This window comes from Sciurus vulgaris, assembly GCF_902686455.1.
Source record: "Sciurus vulgaris genome assembly, chromosome: 15".
Lineage (NCBI taxonomy): Eukaryota > Metazoa > Chordata > Mammalia > Rodentia > Sciuridae > Sciurus > Sciurus vulgaris.
In genome coordinates, this window is record NC_136476.1 from 44,970,438 (window position 1) to 44,976,496 (window position 6,059).

A 6,059-nucleotide genomic window follows, 5' to 3' on the forward strand; every position below is an offset into this window, starting at 1 on the left:
GTACACCACCCTGTGGCAGAAAAGTGAAAAGCTAGATGCTTTACACCAGTAGTAGGGGGTACCTGGATGGACAGAAAGAGAACAAACCCAGAAACAGTTTTTCAATAGTTTACAATTTAAAAATCAATAATAGCTAATTTTTCTAAGATAAAGACTTTACTCTTAAAATTATATGATTAAAGGTCTCTAATATAATTAACCATCTCCATTAGATAACATGAAAGGCAAGGTATTTACAAAAAAGGAAATGTCTTAAAGTATGAGAAAAGTACAGCATCTAGGTCTCTTATTTCCAGTTTTATAAACATTTAAAAGTCTATTCTCAGTATGAGAAAACATATTAAGAACCAGAATTAGGAAAGCCAGAATTGGAAAATCCCAATTTATATTTAAATAGTATTTAAATTATTCTATCAGACACTTAAAATCTAAAAATTGCTAACAAAAAAACGGAAAAGGAGGGCAAAGGAGGATACACATTGCCAAAGCCAGTCTGGGTTAAGAATTCTGTGATGATCTTTGTGTTCCTTTCCATTTAAAACAAGAGAATAAGGCTGTTTTAATTTTTCTAACTCCCTTCTTCCAACTGCACTCTTTGAGGATGGACCTAGTAAGTCACTTTTCATGTACAGAATGCAACAAAAATGATGGGTGTGGGCTACACACTGGCTCCCATTTTGTTTACCCTTTCTTACTCTCTTGCTTGCTGGCTCTAAGGGAGGCAGGTGCCATGTGATAAACTGGTGTGTGGAGGAGTATGTGGCAAGGAACCAAGGAAGGTCTTCAACAAGTGGCCAGTGAGAAACTGAGGTCTTCAGAACGGAATCCTACCAAAAATCACATGAATGAGCTTGGAAGTGGATCCTCTCTCAAGTTGAGTCATCAGATAAGATGAAACCCCAGTTGACATCTTGATTATGTCCTTGTGAGAGATCCTGCTCCAGAGAAGCCAGTTGAGATATAATCAATACCTGATCCACAATTACTGAGATTAATAAATGTTTGGGTGGTTTTAAGCTACAAAGTTTTCAAAATCTGGCATGGTGGGGCATGCTTGTAATTCCAGAAACTAGGGAGGTGAGACAGGAGGATGACAAGTTCAAGATCAGCCTCAGCAACATATCGAGAACTGTCTCAAAAAATAAAACAAAATTAAAAGTCCAGGATGGGCAGGGGAGATGTAGCTCAGTGCTAAAAAGTCCCTGGATTCAATCCACAATTCCAAAAGAAAAAAAAAAAATGTTTTGGGATAGTTACACAGAAATAGAAAATAAATATAGCCTATTTCTTGACATAATTGAGTCAGTCTTTTCTTTTTAAATATTTTTTAGATGTTGATAGACCTTTATTTTATTCATTTATTTATGGGTGATGCTGAGAATCAAACCCAGTGCCTTATGCATGCTGGGCAAGCACTCTACCACTGAGCCAAAACCCCAGCCCCTCAAAGTCTTTTCTATGAGTTTAAAATGTCCCACAAATCTTGTACAGTGATTCCACTTCTCAATTCTTCAGTGGCATTAAAGAACATAAAACACAGTATTATAATTTCCAACTTTCTTCTGCAGTCCTGAACCATCTGCTGTAAAAGATTCTGGAAGAGGACTGCTTACACAACATACAAATAACATCTTAACTCCAACATGGAAATGGAACTCAGAGATAAGTAGTGCCTCTAGTATGGTTATAGATTATGCCCTGGAAACTAAACTAAGCATTCAATGATTCCAATCATAAGAAATATGATATCCTAAATATAGATTTAGAAAAATTATTTTGAAAGGCAGAGATGTAGTTAAATTGTTAGATCTTGGTAAAGGAGCAAGATAAACATAAGACAGGGAGGGTTTTCTCTTTTTTTTTTTTAGCGAAATGTTAACTTTCCTATAAATTATAATACAGAAAAGTCTGTGAATCATAATATTTGATGGATTTTTGCAGAGAGAACATATCCATGTAAGCATCACTCCTCACGACCCTGTCCTCGTCTGGTTTCTTTCAACATCACAGTTGTGAAATATTCCATCCTGCATGTTGCAGCAATTCGTTCATACTAGCTGCTACACAACCTCCCATTCCTTGAACAGACCACAGATGAATTGCTCACTGTCCTACTGATGGGACTTTTTTTTTTTTAAATTTTGACTTTAAGAATACTTTTACTGTGAACATTTTTTACATGTCTCTTCCAGTGTAATATAAAAACATTTCCAACAGGTACATACTTAGGACTCAAATTGTTAGACCACAGGTTATACGTTTGTTCAGCTTTAGAAGATACTGGCATTTTATTTTCCTAAGTAGTGTACCCATTATACTCCCATAAGCAGTGCATGAGTGTTTGGGTTGCTTAAGTTTTAAATGTTAGCCATTCTGATGGTAGTTCAGTGGTATTTCATCAAGATTTTGACTTATAAAGCTCTGATGACTAATACGGTCAAATACCTTAGTATTACTTTTCTCTTTCAGGAATGTGATTAATCAGTTATCTCCCTCATTCTATAAACATAATTTTTCTCATTCTTGAAAAATAAACCAAATTAGCATTGCAAACAAAGAACAAACCAAACCCCCAAACTCCCAGAGTTTCTGGAGAGCTGACAATATTCTGTTTCTTAATTGAGATGGTAGTAAAAATTCGTTCAGTATACATTAATTTGTCTTCATTTTAAAGACAATCTACAAAGGGCAAACAAAGATAACCTGCATATTGGAATTATCAGACAAAGACATTAAAGCAGCTATTATGACTATGCTCAATGAAGTAAGGAAAAATAACTTCTGGATGAATGAAGAGATAGATATCTCAGCAAAGACACAGGAAATATAAAAAAGAACCAAATGGATATTTTGTAATTGAAAAACACAATGTAAAAAACTTTAAAAATCACTATGGCCTTAATAGCAGAACTGAGATAAAATTGAGATGAATCAATGAGCTTGAAGATAGTGCAGAAAATTATCCAATCTGAACGAGAGAAAATTTATTTTTAAAAAAGTCTCAAGGACTTTTGTGACAATTATCAAAAAGCCTAATATATAAGTAACTTTAGTTTCAGAAGTTGAGGAGAGGAAAAATAAAGCAAAATTTTTGATGGCAGCCAAAGAAAAATGGCACATAATTTACAAGGGAACAATTCAAACACCATGAACTTATTAGAAACTATGAAGGCCAGAAGACAGTAGAACACCTTTTAAGTACTGAGAGTTAAAAATGGCAACCCAGAATTCCATATCCAGTGAATACACCCATTAAGAAGGTGAGGCCAGGTTTGGTGGTGCACACCTGCAATCCCAGCTTACTTGGGAGGCTAAGGCAGGAGGATCATAAGTCTGAGTGATTAAGCAAGACTCTTTCAAAGTAAAAAATAAAAAGAGCTGGGGATGCAGCTCAGTGGTAGAGCATCTGTGAGTTCAATCCCTAGTACTGGGGGTAAAAAATAAAGACTTCAATAGCTCCCCTTCTGATCAAAACGGAGTAATACTCACTGGAATGGCTTGTTCACCTGAAACAACCAAAGAACAGACAGAATATGTCAAGCAAATGCTGACAACAGTGACACTGAACGTTGTATAACAAAAGACAGCGAGTCCTATCAGGCAGGAAACAAACGAAGTTAAGTGCTACTATTGTTTTGAGAGAGTTCTAGGCCGTAACAGGGAAGGGGAACCCAGGCAGAGCCCAGTTTACTCCCTAAATGCTGACCATTGCCAGGTGACCCAGCAATTCTACTCCTAGATAACTTCTTAAGAGAATGAGAACATGTGTTTACACATAAACTTTGCACATGAATGTTCATAGCAGCATTATTTATTTATAAGAGCCAGAAAGTGGTGGAAACAACACAAAAGTCAACCAACAAATGAAAGGATAAACAAATTGTAGTAAATATCTGTAAATGGAACATTATTTGGCAATACAATGAAGTACTAATATGTTTGACAACATGGATGAACCTTGAGAATAAAGTCAGACACAAAAAGTCATCTATCATATTTCACTTGTATGAGCAGTGTAGGAAAATCCACAGAGACAAAAAAACATGTTAGTGGATACCAGGGGCTGGGGGAAGGCAGAGTAACTGTCAATGGGCATAAAGTATCTTTTTACGGTGATAAAAATGTTGTAGATTTAGACAGTGTTGTCAGATACCTAACCCTGTAAAAACCAATGAACTGTACAATTTTAAAGGGTGAACATTATAGTATATGTATATCAATAAAACTGTAAAAATAAGTGATAGAAATACATTGAGGAGCATTACTAGCATAACACACTTCTAAATAACTCATAAGTCAAAGAAAATTAAAAAGGGAAATACCAGATTGAACAGTTATAAATTCACAAACTTTTAAGTAAATGAACCAGATTTAATTATTATATTTAAATATTTTAAAATGCAACTACTATAGAATGTACTAGAACAGGAATATAACAAGATTGCTGGAAATTATGTAGTTTTTGTTTTTCCTATAAAGTGATAAAACGAAGCTGTCTCTTAGCCTGATGGCAATGAAAGACAGAAGATGAATCATTGCTTGTGGAAACCAATTTATTTAGTCACTTTGAATCACTGTTATTTATTACTTGTCAGCACATGCTGTTAGTTCAATTAAATAAAAAAGTCTGAAGTTCTCTCTTCTCCCCTACCCCATCCTTTATAAAAAAGAGAAATGACACAATTTAAAACATTAAAAGAACATTTTAAGTTTATTGTGTTTTTATTATTTTACCTAGGTGTTATTATATACCTGTAACAAAGGAAAGACTCATTGCTTTGACTACTTAAATTTAAATATTTACAGAGACCATTGTGGAAGTATAATTTGGGACCTCTCCCTGCAGGATAATACAAACCGAAAAATTTATAACAAGGCACTCAGAGAAAAGTATTCATGGCAATACCACACTGAATTGTGAGGAAGCAAACTCATGGCTAAAAGAGTTCTGATTTCTTAACTGTAGTGTTGAGTAAACTTTTTCAGTAAGTGTCTATACCATACTTGTTACATGCAAAGCATATTTCACTTTGTTCCATTCCACCAAAGGGTTTGCATTATTCAGGTGCAGTCAATCATTAAAAAAAAAAAAAAATCTTGTTCATATGATGTACTAGATGTATAATGGAACTATTGCAAAGAAACAGAGTCTGACTAGAGTAATACTAAGCAATGTATGTTAACAAATGTGCCACCTACCCCTGCCAAGCATAAAAGCCTGTTATTCTTAATTGTGTTCTTCACTGAGTTTATAAAGTGTCAAACAAAATACACTAATTTGGGGGCTAATTTCCGCTTTCAGTGATGAACATATTTCATGCTTTAAGAGACATTAAGTGGCCATGTACCACAGAGTATATGAGTTCATTTCCTTTATTCTATTATTTCAGTAAACAAAAACTACATAATTTCCAGCAAACTTTAAGACTGTGATTGCAACCAGGCCTCAAAGTAAGTGTAAGTGGATATAATGGTGTGTTTTCAAATAGTTGCCTCAAAATGATACCTCATTTTTCCAGTAAATCAAGAAAAGTAGCTGCCCACATGAAATCTTCTCACCTATTTTATTTTTACAATAAAACGTATTACACACAATTGCACAAGAATCCCATTTCTTGCAGATTCATATAAGAAACATCAATTACCACAGTGTAGTGATAAACAAAAATTCCTAGGTGTGTGATACTGTTTCCCCCTGCACTGAAGTCTCCAAGAACACCTAATCATAGCTCTCACTTCTATCATTTGTGGATGCAATTTCTTCCTGTTGAATGTGATTCCTTTGCACATCTCCCAACACACTTATCACACCTATAACATTCTCTGAAATTGAAGAATTAGCAACCATAGTTAACATACAATTTTAAGATATTAAAATTTTGCAATTTCTTGAACATATGTAAATCTTGGTATCTTAAAGGTATCAACCCTGTGTCTTTCATATTTGTGCAAATGCATTTTCTCCAGATTGTACTTTGTCTTTTATATTTCATACTGTCAATATTATATCATGCACAAATGCATGTGTATATGTACACACACACAATTGAATTAGTGAA